The sequence below is a fragment of the Lepeophtheirus salmonis genome, chromosome Z (genome assembly GCF_016086655.4).
Source record: "Lepeophtheirus salmonis chromosome Z, UVic_Lsal_1.4, whole genome shotgun sequence".
Taxonomy (NCBI): domain Eukaryota; kingdom Metazoa; phylum Arthropoda; class Copepoda; order Siphonostomatoida; family Caligidae; genus Lepeophtheirus; species Lepeophtheirus salmonis.
Genome location: NC_092584.1, coordinates 2,913,934 through 2,931,789, shown reverse-complemented (window position 1 = coordinate 2,931,789; position 17,856 = coordinate 2,913,934). Strand labels below are relative to the sequence as shown.

Here is a 17,856-nt window from a genome sequence, read left to right as displayed (position 1 = left end):
ATGAAGGGGGTGTCTATGACGTATCATGTGATGGCAGTTCAGAGCGAATCCTAATTTGCATGAGAGCTGACGTGGACATTATACTCCAAGACACTTACAAATGCCAAGTCCAGAGGCCTGAGGTCAGGACTGGGAGAGACCTACATGGATGCAGCCCAAAAGTCAGCTATATCGTAGCTGCAGAATGTTGGTTCTTCTTGGCTGTACGGGAGGGAGCGCTCCTTAATGGATGACAGCGGTTGTTGCAGTCTTCTTCGAACTGACTCTAGTGCAGAGGAGATCGCAGACGCGTTGTTTTTTTTCCTCTAACTCTGACACTTAGAGAGATGAGATAAAAACAAAACTTGTTTATTTGTGTTTCAGCTGTCGCTTGGTGACGTAATGAAACAAGCGTAATTCAAAATAACAGTAATATACTCGTAATTAAAGGCTATATAAGAGTTTTGAGACCCGACTCTGAATAAAATCGGTCTAAACTTAATTTTCCTTTCTGACCAATTCAAACCCAACTTCTTCAAAGGACCCAGAGAGTTAGGTAATTTAAAAATCATAACAGTCTCAGACCGAAACCCATCACTTATATCTCCATAGTATTAAATACATCCATAATAGGTTATGCATCCCTCATCATCTGAGTGAAAAAAAAATGGACTCTACAACATTGAATTTACAACTTGAATATGATTATAATCATTATTTAAATGTCAATGTTAAAATGACAATAAAAGACCACTTAAATTAATAATAATAATAAAAAAAACATTTTAAAATGATACCCCTCTTCTTTGTATTTTTATACCTTTCTTCCTTAAAAAAAATAGGTGACCCGTCAAAACAAAAGCATGCTAGAATTAATTTTTTTTATTCAAAATTGAGTATGGATCATTCATTACATTTGTATTCTTCGACAAATTATCATCCGTCTCTATAAAGAAGGATTATTCCCCGCAAATTCCACTTGAACGAGTCAAAATTGATTGCCATTATAAAAGAGTGAGAAATTGAGGGATTTCTTTTGAAAGGGGGCATATTGGGGCCTTTATTAGTCCCTGGAATCAAATAAAAGTTCTGCACTATAGTTAAATTTTATGGTTATGTTAATTCATCCTCCAACGAATTTGTAGACAAAGCCTATAATTTGCTCAAAAATATATATATATGTACAAATCGAATATGGCGTCCAAGTGCATGCTGACAATGGATTTGCCAGCTTCGGTGTTTGACCTTTAAAACAATCAAAATAGGAACTCCATCTTCACTCCTTCAAACAGGCATTGAAAACAATGCCCATTATAGGGAAATACATCATGTCAATTAAATGATGTACTATTTTCTTTGTCATATTTTCGAAAATAGATAGTAATTGATAACTAATCAGTTATAATTCATGGTAAAGCCGCCTGGGGTAAGACAGAGATGAAACCAAGGACGGACAATATAAATATACAGGAAGATATCTATGAACATTGAGCATAGAGTCCCTCACTACGAATATCTATATGGTATGTACTTCTTCAATTATCCCACGACCATTAAGAAGATGGAATGATATGTGAATAATAATTAACTTCCTTATTAATTAATAAGACTCGAAAATGTATTATTTAATAAAAAAAAAAAAAAAAAAATAAGATGGGAGTCATTAAAATTTACAATCATTGTAAATTACAGTGAACTTTAAAACAAATCAAATCCGCAAACAACACCAATAAGAGTGGCAATGGATATTCATAGATTTGTAAAAAAATAAAACAAAAGCCTAAAACGCCTGTGCAATAAAAATATATATAACACGTTGTTACCTTTATTGTACCACGCAACCTTTCCTCAAAACAGAAACATAAAATATCCGAGAATCATCTGGTAGTCAACCACACCAATAGTTATTTATCTCATAAGTACTCCTAGATTATTATTGCCATATTGGCATACATATCGACAGCTGACAACAAAATACAGTGTACATTTTTGCATCAATAAACGAAACAGTGTATTTCCAAATCATTATTATTTAATTCTTGAGGAGAGGACGTCTGAGTCTAAAATGACGACTAGTACGAGTGAACATGAACGAGGAAGAATATCATTTAGGATTTGTTACAAAGTTAAAGTAGGATAACTGATGTGCTTCTTAAGGGATATTCTTCTTCTATTTACGCAGGTACTTGTAAATAATAACCAAGGCCTAACATGTTAATTTAAATTATTCGAATCTAAATTAAGATTATGTTCCAACATAATTGATCCACTCTCATTACTTGAAAATGAATAATTAATCGTCTTGACAAGGAAGACTAGTACTTTTACAAGATCATTTGAATTCCTTCAAGTTATTATGAGGTAATGTAAATCGTGTGTATTTTTTAGCTAGCCCGTTTTTTAAGAATTGGTAATCTGAAGAATGGATTTTCTTTCCTTTAGTTGTTATTATTGCCATTTCAATACATTCTGATTGAACATTTCTGAGTGATGAATAAGTTTGAGGATTTGCTGCAAAGTTACGAAACAAAACAGCGTTACGAGAAGTTAATGCACTCAGAGTAGAATTGAGGATAAATGATTGTCAATGCCCTTGTTAATTTACTTCTCCTATCCTCCTTCGTCACACTCACAGCTGATTGTAGCGGGTCTAATGAAGCGTTTTGACAGCGGAGCTGCTCTTTTACAAAACATTCTTCAAATGTACCGGGTTACCATGTTGATTCTCTGTTTCTTTATTTTTAACCAGACCAAATTTGATCGCTATTACTCACGGCGTTACCTTGCTAACATAAAAATACTCTATGTATTTTATTGTCACCTGTTGATTCCCTTTTCTCCCTTGATACGTCATGGGTATTTCATATTTTATTATTTTTAATAAATACACAAAGTAATAAGTTAGTCTAGGAGCAGGAATACCATTTCTTGTTGATCTCTCGTCGCTAAAATAATATTGACCATTTTATTATTTATAATAAGAAATTTTGGCTATTTCTTTATAGAAATAATATAAGAACTACTCAAAACTACTCTTTTAATCAAATATTACTTAGCAATATTATGATTCAGTATCGAATAAAATGCTTTGTAGATTTTAATAATAAGTAATTTATTTTAAAAATGGTAAAATAATAATGTAACAATGATAGTCTAGGAGTAATTAAGAGATAAAATGCAGTTGGTATGATTGACATATTTGGCTAACTATCAGATGATATCGGCCCCTTTTTTAGGTTTCTTTTTGAAAGAAAGGTTGCGTGACACAATCAAGGTAACGACGTGTACTATGTTTGTTCGTAACGTCCAATTCACTTCCATTTTTTTCAATTAAGTTATGTTCTTGTTTTTTCAGAGAAATTCTGGAAATATTTTTTTTTTCTCAGAACAAAAAGTATAATTCTTTATGACACATTGACACAGGAAATATTTTATGAATATACGGGTATGTATGCAAAGACAATAACAATATATTTCATAGAATTGTCGTTGATTAACATTCTCTTGTAAAAAAAAAAGAATTTAGAAAATGTCCGCAACATTGTTTAAAATTCAACTCTTTTTCCACAATATAGGGAGTATACGCGAAAATGTCTGGTTTAATAGGCGTATCATAAAGAAATTTGAAATACGATATAATTAATATATAAGCTTGTTCCGAAGTGATTGAGACATGTTCGTTTGAAGGGGAAAGGGAAGAGTTAGCCTCAAAATTCCACCAGCAATCGATTTTCTCATGAATTGTGAGGTGGAAAAACAACCCACATTCGCACATGTTTCTCCATTCGTCGCTTGGAGCATGGAGTATCACAATTTTTGCTCGTACTTTTTGATACCCAACAAACTAGGCAAAATAGTGTCTGAGATCCATAACGGCCTCACTATCGTTTACCTATCATAATCGTTCAACCATATTTCGGTAGGCTGGTCATATCCAGGATAACACATCTAAGCTCAAGAATGGTCTCTCATCAGGACGTCCCCAGGAGACAAGGACACCCAACAACATCACCAAAGTCAAGAGCCTGGTAGAGAACAACCCCCAATTGAGCGTTTGAGTGCTCTGAGTGGAGCTTTTTTCTAATACTTACTGCGGTTTTTAGAGCCCTGACTAATAATCTCCGCTTCAAAAACTTCTGCAGCGTGTGGGTAACCCATTTTCTCTCTCATGCCAACAAAGATGAGCGTGTGTAGTGTTCTAAGTGTGAAGTGGCCCTGATTTGTTTGAAATTGGTTTGATAATTATAATACAACTCTATAATTAAAGTTTTGAAAGTTATATCAGCTAGGTGGCGTCACCCATTGTCCTTATAGTGAATAAACCAAACTTTTCACTGAGTGGTTTTAGAAACAAAAATATTCTGTAGAAAAAGATACAAAAGTTAATTTGGCAACATATTTTACAAAAAAATTGTGGATGATAAGTTAATTAGGGAATTAATTATTGGCAATTCCTCAAAGTTCTTTGAAATGTTGATTTGTACGGAATAAATCCCTTTTCAATTAATCAATTTGGACAAATAACCGACTAATATATCTTGATTGACACTGGATCTGATAACATCAATTTTACCTCTGTAGCTTAATTATCCGTGGAGTTATTTAAAAACGTCTACGGTCAAATAAAAAATCACTTAAGACAGAACAGGGGAAAAGTTCGATCTTGGACCGAGTCGCAACACTAGTATGTACCTACTTGGGCCCGTGGGAAGACAGCTTATCAGACAATACAAAGAGGGAATTAGACTTATTTCAAAGTATGTATGTAATAGATAATTGATGACTAATATAAATTTTCAACTGGAAATTCCTTATCGATGAATATTAATTGTTATTATAAAGAGACAAGGGAGTGAGTTTTTAGAGACTGAATGAAATGAATCAAACGTCTTATAAATACCTACATTTTTTTGATGGTATTTTAATAGCTGGTTATTTAACTATTCTAGACTCAGTGACTCCTTTAAGAAGTCGTGACTCAGCTGTGGCGTCGTAGGGGGAGAGCTGTAGCCTCCCTAAATTAAGAAATTTTTGCTTTTTACTTACAAATTTAATATTTGAATTTGTGAAATTGTTATCCCAAAATTTAATTATTTATGAACAACTATGAATTTTTGAGATTTTACTTTATATGAACTGCCTTGGATTTTTAAGGAAAATGTTGTTAACTTATTCACATTTTTCATGGCCCACTAAATTATACAATCACCAGACTTCAAGAATTTATCAAGAAGTAAATGCTCACAAGCCACATTTTGTTTCCCAAATTCGTTGATTAACTCCTTCATCTTATTAGGCTCAATACAGTTAGTGGTTTCCCGCTCAATGTTCAAAATGTCAACTTCAGTGAGAGGATTTTCATTGAATCAGGTTCCTCAGGTATGTTTTTATACGACAAATGGCTGCGAATGATCGTTCTGCTGGAGAAGAAGTTGTCGGAGCAGATGTGAGCATATTTGCTGGTGCCTTGTAGGAAGGAAAAATCCAAAGCTTTTATTTATTTATTTCCCTCTCCTTTTTTCCTCTTTTGAAAATGAGACCAACGCCAGAGGCGTCACGTGAGGTTCCTGACGTCCCTTTCTATAATATATGGTGAGGATTATAACCTTCAATGTTCTCTGTTCAAGAATAAAAAGATAATGATAACAGCGTAGCTGAATGAAAAATTATTTTCAAGCGGCAATTACAAAAACAGCGCGATCTACAATTTTCTAATATTTGTAGCCTCTGATAATAGTTCACCATTTTCCATAGCCTTAATAAAAAGAGAATTGAATGTTATAAAACTTGGTTATTTAGCCCAAACCTCCCCCCCAAAAAGGTCGACATCATACGAAAAACCTCTATTGAAACGTTCATGTTTTTTTCTCTCGATGTATTTTGCCTTTACAACTGCTTCAATGTGCATTTTATGTCCATATTTGTGAGTAAATACATTTGTTTTTATCTTCGGCTAAGTTATTATGCAAGTATTGCATATATTACACAGTGTTTAAAATTTGCACAAGCATTATATGGTAGTAGATAGTAATTATGTAGAGTATTTCCCTTTATTTTAAACTTTTCTTTGACCGCCTGTATGATCATCACTCTACAAAGGGGAATGCGTCTGCAACTTCTCCTTCACGCTCTCATTATTCGAAACAATGGCCAATTTCAATATAGATAAGTGAGGAAAATTGAACTTCTTCTCTTTCTTAAAAATAACCTTTCCTCCTTCTCATGTAGAATATAATTGGAATAACTTCAAGGTGAGGCAATGAAGTAAGTGAGATAGATGATCATGACTCATTCAAAATGTAGCGCCCTTTTGATTCATTTGTCATCATAGGAATTCATGGACCTAGATATCGCATACGTAATTAATACGATTAATGTATTTGAAAGCTGAGGAAGAAAGATGTTGAGAATGAATCACTTTTTGAACAGCTCTTCTCCTTACAATGTATAGAACAGGTATTTTATTATTTTTCATTTTTCAAGAGTAATATTTAAACGAAAGGTTGGGTGAAGACATTTACTTTATAAAATTATCTAAAAATAGAGCTCCACACAATTTTTATTCAATATATGAGCCCTCATCTCTAATAATTGCCATAATACCAGCCCTAAATCCCTTATAGACTCAAACTTGGATCACTCTTTCTTGATGACCGCCTCTAGAAATGGAAGCTAGGCGCTAGGACGCTCTCCTCCAGACGCGCCTACATAGAGTAGTCCAAAGTGTTGGCGTCTGGACAGGAGGGCAGCCACCTGTTGAAGTCTCAAAAGTCCAGAAAGTTGTCTCTCAGGAAGGCTTGAGTCTTAGCGGCGTGATCACACGGAGTTTCATCTCGAGTGAAAAGGCTGCGGTCCCTTTAAATCAATTAGTTTTTGTCTTATCCCAACCCAAAATCCTCAGTTGGGAAAAGTAGTAAGTTTCATAGCCATGAGATTAATTATTATTTTAGCAAGTAATGAGTATAGCTCGTATTTCCTCGAGTGGTTTTTTATAAACACGAAAACACTAAAAAATCAAAAATCAGTTCTCGGCTCATCACAAGTAATCATGCCAATTTGAACAAAGTTCGAGAGGAAAGCTGCTTAGCTCTCATGACGTATTTGTTTTGTCTTTTTTGTTCCAAAAATTAGTAAGAATAAGTTGCATTGATTAAGTATATGTAAACATTCCAGTATTATATCTTCCTCCACCAGGAATTCTTATTGAAGTCCATATACCAGTAGTTGCATATATACGCAGACTATTTTTTAAACACTTATATCTCGAGGTTTCGTGACCGGAAATAAAACATTCCAGCACAAGTAACTCGGTAAATCTTTTGACTTTGTTTTTGCTTTTCTTACTCGCATCAAACATTGTCGTTTATGATGAATGACGAGGCCAAACGTCATATGGTTGCCACTCTCCTCCGCGCCGGTAGGTCTGTCAAGGAGATAATCAAGGAGCCTGGACTATCCAGGACTACTGTGTTCAAGGTCCAGAAGCTTGTCAAGGAGGGAAAAGATCTGAAATACCTCCCCATACCTCAGGAATGACTCAGGATTGGCTCGCTACCAACATGCCATTTTGGAACAAAAACATTTGGCCCCCTCAATCACTTGATTTGAATCCCCTTGACTACAGTGTGTGGTGGCAAATTGAGAAGAAGGCCTGTGCTACCCGCCACCCAAATTTGGACTCATTGAAGGCCAGCGTCAATGAGCAATGGGCAGCCATGGAAGACCATTACATCATCAATGTGTGCAAGGACTTCCGAGGGAGCTTGGAGGGTGTCATAGCAGCTGATGGCGGTTATATTCAGTAATTATATTAAATTACATACCAGAATAAATTATCTATTATATAATTCTCAAAAGAAATACGTCATACCATTTTATTACACATTTAATTATTTGCCACAAATAGTCTGCGTATTTACCGGTATATATGTATATACATCAAGTATGTTTCCTTTTCTAGAATTTTTCGTATGTTTAAAACCATAAATAATCGCCGTAAAACGGGATTTTGAGAGAGAACTCCAGGTGGGTGTTAAATTCTAACGTGCCTGAGTAAAGCAGGTTTGGGCAATTGAGTCAATAACAAATTGTGTTGGAATTATACAATACATTACTTCGGAAACAGAGCTTTGACTCTGTATATCCGTCTCAATTACTTTTTGTATAAATATGCATGTATAATAATATGATTCATTGTGATAATGCAATATTGTCTGGATGTAGATAAATATGTGGGCACATGCGGAAAAAATAACATATTTTCCTCTTTTTGTAGAAGCAATCTTAAATGTGGCCAATTATAATACATTTTTAAACATCCGCATGGTATATCCAGTCTATCTGGCCCATAGATTCAGATAACATTAACTGCAAGTATGTAACAAAAAGAAACTAAAAATCTTAATAATAGTATACATATACCTACGAGTATATAATGATGGATAGATATATTTAGTTGAATCTCTAATCAATAAAGACAGGAAAAAGATTAATTACCACAAAGGAGGATAAAATATATTGGAGAAAAAATAAAGAATATATCTGATCCCAACGTGGATGAATGATGATTGAATTAAACAAAGAAGCAATAGGTTATGTCTAATGGTTAAAAAATATCAATAATAATTAACCATCTAAGCTGTTGTTATTAACGGTTCTTTCGTTATATAAAATTCTACATTTATAGCAGAATATTATATATCAAAAGGACAAGGGGGATTCGGCGTAGTCAAGGGCTTATAGACTCGAGCCGCACTGTAGATCCAATTAGGAATAAAAGCAGTAATGCATAAAATATGTCCTGTATCAATAAGTGTCTTAATTCAAGAGTACCAATTGTCTTACTCCCACTCTTTTTTATTTACAAATATATCAACTCTACTTATAGCTCTAGAGTAAAGCCTCATTTTTACTCTCCGCCTTTTACGAGCAGGAACACTAGTTATTACTTCAAACATGGATTTTATCCTCTTTAAGAAAATAAGAATATCATGATGACCAGTGTTTTGTAGGTCCTTATTTATTCCATTCAGTCCAGTCAGTCCTTAGGATCGATTTTACTTACTTTAAGGACCGGCAATTAGAACTAGACTAGATGGTACCAGATTGGACCGGGCCACGGCCATCAGGCCTAAATAAAGACCAACATAACACTAACGATAAACGTTGGCGGTAAATAAAAACCATTGTTCAGATTTCCAACTGAAGAATCTATGACATATTCTATACACTTCTCACTCAAAGTGTAAAAGTCACGACCAAGGCTGATTTTAGCACGAGTAGGCCTGGGGAAAGATAAATGTCTGCAAGTGTTTTTCTTTGAAAAAATGTTCATTTTTTTTTTCTAATTTTCATTTAGTTTTAAATAAAATGTGGAGCTCTTATTTTGATTTTGTAAATAAAAAGCTTATTTGTAAACGGACTTTTTTAATCAAAAGTGTTTATAAATTTTATGACTTTGTTCAAAACAAAATATAATAAAAGACTTAATCTCAATGACTCAAATCTTGACACCTTGATCTCGTAGAAAAATCGTGAACAATAGATCACTACAAAGATGAAAATGTTTCAATAAATGACGAATAATTATAATCTGATATCAATTATCTTTATTTATAATAATCATTCTCAATAGATTTTGATAATAATATAGAAGCCTTGAAAATGACTCACCGAGTCGTACATAAATGTATCATATTAGATACTTAAACGTTTTGAAACCCTCGATTTAAGCAGTTTGACAACTTTTTAGGTAAAACCTTCACAGTTATTATTTCTAACCTATTCACGATAAATATTTATAAAATAATTTTTTTTTTCCAAAAAAAATCAAATATTCAATTTTTTTTGGAAAAAAAAAAAATCAGAAATCCACAGCTGTTCACAAAAATTTAAATTTTATGAATCGACAGCTACTTTTACAAAAATCGTAATTTTTGTTTAAAAAAATTCAAAAATAAATTATTTAGGGAAAAAAAGAGAAAACTAGTAAATTTTTTGGAGAAAATTTTCAAGATTACATATAGTTATTCAGAGACTGAATTTTTCCTTTGGAACAATCTAAAACAAATTTCAATATGAGACTGGTTCAGACTGAGCTTTTTTATTGCATCGAACTAATTCGGTCCAACAAAAAATATAACGGTCTAACACCGGTCAATAATTCCCAAACCGAAACCCAACACTAATATCAACCCACTTTTAAGAGGCCAAATGAAAGCTACAACGTTGATCTCAGACATGATATCCTATATGCCCCCAAACTCCAAAGTTAAGTTGTTTGAGATTAGATCTGAAGGAGGCCGCCTCATCCAGCGAGGACAGAAGTTAATATTTTTTTTGTAAGGTGTAACTTTTAAATAGATTCATACAATAGGAGACATATTAAGACATGTTGTGTTAAAACTTGATGACTCTAACTCGGAGTAATGGAGCCAAAAAAAAAAAAATGTCTGTTGAACAATGATTTTGAAAAGAGGAAGATGGTTTAGAGAGAGAAATCTGTAGAGTTCCACGGATAGTATATTGAAAAATAAAATAAAAATTCAGATATTATTTTGTATCTTTGTTAGGTAGGAAACAGTTCATCCTCTTAAAAAAGAGTCATCTTGCGTGAGAAGAAGATATATCTACGACCATGTATTATTTTCTCAAGCTAATAGATGCGTTTCTTCACTTTGTGTTAAACCTTTTTTCTTAACACCCTGTGCTGAACTTTGTATATAAGACACCTCTCTCTCTCTGATTACGTCTGGAATTTAATGTGGCAATTTATGTGTAGAAACTGATATTAAGTGTAGAAACATAGACCATGTTTAATACTCATAATAACCTCAGTTGTGTGGAATGAGAGAGAGATGAAGAGGGGGTAGATATTAAAAAAGATTGCCAAAGGGTTAAGAGTGATAAATTAGGTTTCCCGGACATGTCTCAAAGGTTAGTGAGTCTATGAACAATGTACTTATGACATGCTTTTTCAAACTATTTTTATTAGAGATATGAAGAATCGAAATCCAATAGTTCCCTAAATAATATAATTTCAGATGTTGTTGTTATGGGTTAATAAAAAAAAAGTTTACAAATATCCCAACCACTTTTTCGAGATGCCAAATGATGCAAACAATTAGAGTTGTGTTGGTCTCTATATAAGACTCATGGCCACATCAGTCGAGTCTCACTACTTGTTGGGCCTTAAAGAATCGATCCCATGTACCACCATCAAGTTTTTTTTATTTTTTTAAATTATTATCTTATAAAAATATTAAATTTAATCTTTTAGGACTTACATATATGAAAGATTGAACTGAACGGGACTACAGTCCTCGGTCCGAAATAATGACCGGTACAACGTTAGCCAATTTGCACAAAAATGATTAAAGCGATTGCTTCTTACCGCTCAATTTTGACCTTTACTGTGAACAACTCGACCTTTGAAGCTGGCGATTGAACAGACAACAAGACATTATCAAGACAACAGCAGGCCACACACATCTTTAATGGCACGCTAGAATCTCCAGGACTTTGGATAGGAAGTTTTTGTGCGTTTACCTTACAGTTCAGACCTATCACCAAGAGACTATCACCTGTTCATGTATATGGCCAACGTGCTTGGTGGTACAAATTTAGCCAAAATAGAGACCTGTGAAAATTGGTCATAGGAGTTTTTTGCCAGTAGGGGCAAGGGCTTCTACGAGAAGAGCATTATGAAGTTGGATTCTCATTGGAAACACGTTATAGAACAGAACGGGGCATACTTGTCTTAAATCGGATGATTGTAAAACTTCTTATAAAGCATACAAAATTACTTTTTGGTCAATCTTATGTGGCTTTATAAGCCAACGATATTTGTAAGAAAAATTCAATGACTGACAGTCGTAAGGACTGATACGACCTGTCCTAAAACTGTACTGCACCAAATAAATCAGGACCGACCTAGCGCTGCAAATAATGAGTTCGGCTTGAAGACCAACCAGAGAGATCTAAGGGAAAATGGAGACAAACTACGTTGAAAGACTTATTCAACAGTAATGAGTATATATGGAATCATATTTATTGTATAGATTCTCGGATATTAGCCCAAAACCTTAGATCTCGTAGTCCAATATTTTCCAGCCTAATCCACGTATAGTCTAGATCGAACTTATGAAAGGGGATAATTAGTTAAATCCACTAAAAATCAGACCGGTCTAGGATTTTCAGACCGCAGCCTAACACTAATACATATATATAAGAAACATCGTAAAATACAAATAAATTTAATGATTGAATTTAGGGCTTTATTTTCCAAAGAGTTGAATGCACTTCTCGGTATAAAGTGCTATTATTACAAGTTCAAAGTATAACAACGTATATACGAAAAATTAATAATAGGTTTTTCTCATAATGTAAAATATTGATTACAACGACTAAATACATAATATTATAATCAAATAAAAAGTGTATAATTCTAATGTGTACGCTTTAGACAAAGGAAAAAAAGACCGACGACCAGTTTCTAATTTCATTTCATATAGTATTAATTTATAAATGAAATAATTATACAGTATAAAGCTTCGTAATTAGTTGCATGTATTATAAATACACTCATACAGGATGTGTTAGGAGTACTACATCTTTATACTTACACATTGTGTTGTCACGACACCAATTTATTACTACCAGTTAGGCTAAGGGGCAGTTTTAGCGTGAGGAGGGACCGTTTTATTCTTTAAATTGAACTTTTATATGAGTAATACCACTTGATTACTTTATTTTTTAGAAAAGGTCTATAATTTTATGGCCTTTTTGTGCATATGTCATTGAATGACGTTTTTTTTTTTTTTAAAGTATATTTATGGCCTTTTGTTGAAAAATATTTTAGATGTATATACAGGATTTTTTTTTCTAACGCAATCTTCTCTCTAACCAGTTAAAAATTAAAAAAAAAGGAAAGCAGATTCCGGAAGCTTGATGGATCTTCATTAATATTATTTAATACAATCACCTCCAGTTTATATTTAAGTCTCTTTACGGTGCCAAAAGCACGAGCAGGCCTTTGCAACTTGATCCCTTGGAAAAAGCCTGCTACAAAAAAAAAACTATCATATTTAGATCTGCCAAATTTGGCAGCCAAAAGTCTAAGGAAATAAAGTCCTCAAAATTGTTTTGAGATTTTTTTTTTCGAGGTGTGGGAGGGAGCCAAGTCCTTTGGCCACAAGTAAGACCTCCCATTGGCAACCTTGGTCTCTAACACACCCAGGAAGGCATCAATGTTTACCATTAGACCTTCAGGAAACTGGCGCCTGGAAACAGTCACTTTGAACTCAACCCACCTTTCTGTTGCCTCAAAACCCCATATAAAGATCTCAAATTCTTACTGAGTCCCAGAGTGCAAGCAATTTTTGTTTTTAATGTTACTTTAATTGGTTAGATAGATTTGCAGTGATTAATTATAAGTAAACATTATAGTACTACTACCCTAGGAGTCTTTTTGTGAAATCCATATACATACATAAATTACTTTCTCTAGGAATCACCCGGGATCGAACATACAATGAGTTCAAGATAATAATATCTCCCGATTGCGTTATCACTGAGCTATGGTGGTTCCATAGTAATTGGGATGTTGTGTCTTTTACAGGTCTGAATAAGCTATGTAATAATAACAAAAAAATTAACTGCCTAAATGTACACGTTTACCGAAGAGAGCACCAAAGCGGCGCCATAGATATCTTGAGTGGGGACCGATAATTATTACCATATAAAGTAAATATGGTTATTATAGAATCCAGAAAAGACAACTCAACACCAATTTGTGATATGTTTAAATACTATATCTTTTATTAATTATGTCCTCCTTCACCAGCAATGAAAACCTAGACACGCCAGCGAACAGATAGGCCGCTCGTGAAGATGAAAACACTGTCTATGGCTTACATACGCGTCATGATAGCAGCTCGGAGTGAATCCAAATTTGGTTGAGAGGTGCCGTCACATGGACGTCAGCCATATTATTGATGATAAAGATGTAGTTCTTCTTAGCTGTATGGATGAGGCGCTATTTAATAGATTTTTTGAGGTTGTAGGCTGTCCAGATGAAGATGCAAAGGGTCTGCAGTCTTCTCGCTATGATTTTATAATATAAAAAAAACCACGATATGAAGTGGATATACCACATTATACGGGGGAACCAGAATAATTCCAAATACCGCATTATGCATGCTCCTATATTCTTTTTTCTTATTAATCTAAATCTAAATTGGTACCCCTATTGTATGGGCGGCCGTAGGATTTTTTTAATCGAGGGTGAGGGACAAGATAATGTTTATTTTTTGGAAAGACACTATTCAAATCGTACTTAAATTTACTTTGGAAATTTCGTTTGGGAAGACAAGGGACGCAGGAATTCGGAAAACACTTCACTGGTGGACCAATATTTTTATGAGGTAATGGTTGTGTCTGTTTTTATTCGTTTGGTCCAGTGGGATGGGACCGGACTGACTGGATATATCATTTTTCTATAAGAAATTTAAAAATACGTCACTACTAAAAGAAAATTATTATTATTTTTTTTTAAATTTGAAAAATTTAATTTAATTTCAAATATTCCATTTTCTAGTAAAACACAAACATTCCTTAATTGAGGGGGAGGGCTACAGCCCCTACAGCCCACCCCTGGGACTCCCCTCTCAGGAATGCCCTTACAAATACGGATTTCTATCACAATTGAGTATATGTAGTATCGTTTTAAATGTGTCAGTAACCCGGTATCACGATAGTAATGGTACTCCGTGCAACACTTTCTACATATCAAAATATGTAATGCACATGATTTGCCCACTGCATAGACAAATAAATACATAAGCAACACGTTATTGTCATCAACTATGGGATTATACCTTCTCCGAACAAAAGCGTTGAGGCATTGTAGTCATAAATTCAAGCACACAAATAGCATTTAATTATATCCATAATCCTCAAATCCCTTTTATGAAATATGTATACGATGATACTTCGCTATTCAAATTTAACTCATTCTAAATTGCTGTTGAGTACAGAAAATGCTTAAGAGAAATCCATTTTTTATCCATATTTATGGATTAATTTAATTAACACTAACGATAAGATAAAATGTAGACGTTGTTTCCACAAGGGAAATATGTTGAGCAAAATTCCGGACAGACTGGACACTTGGAAGAGAGAAAACTTAACCATTTTCGACAGGCCTCCACACTCTCAGACTTTGAATATCATGAATGAAATTTAGTATTAGTTGAGAAGAGTTCACGAAGAGTCATAATGGACTGATTTTATATTCCATAATATAATATTCAGGATAAATACTGAATGAATAGTCAAAATGGCCGCCATTGGCAAGTAACGTTTGGAAGGTACATTTTTGAAACCAATCACAAAGTACTCAAGAAACAAATCTTCTTACAAATACGCAGGCTCAGACTTAAGGTCAAACTTAAGGTACTAAACTACCAAGTTCCAGTGGTTCATAAATATTGACATTATAGGAGGATTGTGTAAATCAGTGGTACAAAAATGACAAGTTTAGCATAGTATCTGACACTATTTTTCTGATTTTAGTGTAGTACTGAGTATTCAATATTAATTTATGGTGGTTACACATCTAGAACAATGTTTGTGCTATAATCAACTCAAAAATTGAGTGAATCGGACAAGTGAATGCTGAGAAATAGTCACCTAAACATGACAAGTCGACTATGAAATAAGGTTTTGAGAAGAAAAAAAGAGCTTTTATGAGTCAGTACCATCACAAAAGGATGTAAATGGGTTTATTGACTTTGAAAAAAATGTTCACTCTTCCTTGAGCTGTAGAAAGTGTTGCTGTAGTGCACAATTTGCACACAATCCTGAATTTGGAAGCTAATATAAACAATTTCCATTATGAGCTTTCGGTTAATTAAAGATAAGATGTTGAAGTTTGTAAACAAACCAAAATCTCAGGAATGATTTTTTGCAAACTTTTCAAATGTCCAATCTTGCCTTAATTTATTTTGCAGATATACAAGGGACTACGAGGGTAAGGTGAAAAGTTATCACACCTCTGGACTTTTTTCTTTGGGGCTACGTAAAAGCAAAAGTCTGTCTGGATAGCCCAGCGACGATTAAAATATTGGAGTTATTCGTGAGATTCCAGTCACAATGCTCGAACGCGTCATCGAAAATTGGCGCGAAAGAATAGACCATTTAAAGGCCAGTTGCGGCCAACATATGAAGGGGTTTATTGTCTAGAAATAATTGTAAAGGATATAATTTTCTGTTCATAATAAAGTTTTGACCATAATATAATATTTGATGTGTTTTATTTCTACAATCCAAAAACCGCTCGTTTTGAATCACCCTTTACATTCAATTATATTAAAAACCTGATTGAACATTCATATGTGCTCATAAAAGACGGATAGTAACCTTTCAGACTTGTTGCGGATTTATAATTTTAAGAACTTGTTGGACTCTGAGTAAATTTAAAGGATCCACATCAGAGTACTTCTTGCACATACCCTTGTTTATTTCCTTCCTCCCTCCTCCTTTGTTACAGCTGATTTTAGAGGATCTAATGAAACTTTATTAGAGCAAGGCTTATCCTCTTCAAAACATTCTTCAAATTGCCAGAGTGACTATGTTGACTTTTGGTTATTTATTTTTAACATGCCCAAAATACATACATACAATTATCATCACTAATACTCAATCAAAGACCAAAATAGATTTATCTACTACAAAACTAATTATAGACTCGTAATGAATACATGATTTAAACACCTAACAATCTATGAAAAATCTTGATTTTTATTATTATTCAACTTGTTCTGTATAATCAACATCCACAACACCTATTCAAGATCTATTTTTTCCACTTTTGAGTTGAATCTCTGATTTTTTATTTTATTATTGTTAATAAAATAAAGTAACACCCTCTTCAATGAACGATAATAACAATGTCTAATTATGTGAAACAAGTTTATTGAACTGAGCACTTTGAACATATACTATGTACAAATCTATTGCCTATGAACACACATAGAACATTGGTATGCCTTTGATAGATTACAATTTAATTACATGAATGTCACCTTTCCAAGGTTCCCAATCTGCTCATAGGAGGATGAGGGCCCAGCAAATAGTGTGATAACAGTTGAAAATTATTCCGTAATATTTAGATTCATGACCGGTAATTTTGCCTCAATTGAGATCATAATTAGGTGTCACTAGTCCATGAATCCTTTCGAAATAGACTCATGATTCCAGATCCCTGACCCCTTACTCCGTGTACTTATCAAGACTAATTCCGAGGTTGTGCCCAGTTTAGGTTCAGCGGTTCTATCGGCCCCAGTTCTTTCTTTCAACGATTTCGGACTCGGTTCCAGTCTTTGGTCTCTGTTTTTTAATTATACAAGCTCAGTTTGGCAACTGACACTTAAAACAAGGGGTGCAGCTAGAAAATTTTGTCTCAGGAATGGATATTTGATACAAACAGGGCCACAGCTACCTTTTACGCAGAGTGAGTACATCCCCAAATTTCTGTCAGGGGCCCCAAAAACGAAAAACACAATTTCCTTCACTGCATTGATGTTCAGCTTGGTGGTAGAAAACGAAGGTCGTCCAGAACACTGAATATCTTTAACGATCTCACGACCCTCCTTGAACGCCTTGTACCATTCCTATGCACAGGTTTGTGATAAAACTGATTCAACAAAAGTGTTTTCGAACATTTTTAACGCGTCAGAACATGAAATTTCGGTTGCAACACAACTGTCCAGCTGTTACAAGCAAACTGTTCTACGGATCACGATCCGTAGTTGGCATCATAATAAAAGAAAGTACTACCGACCTAGCAAAAAAATGTTTTAAATTCCTTCAGCAGGG

At 34.0% G+C, this 17,856-nt stretch overlaps 1 protein-coding gene across 8 annotated transcripts in view; it reads right to left on the bottom strand.

Moving 5' to 3' along the window:
• The window catches only part of LOC121130150 (uncharacterized), a 268,188-nt gene that overhangs the window by 45,991 nt on the left and 204,341 nt on the right, over positions 1-17,856 (bottom strand). The gene's annotated exons all lie outside the window — the stretch shown is intronic.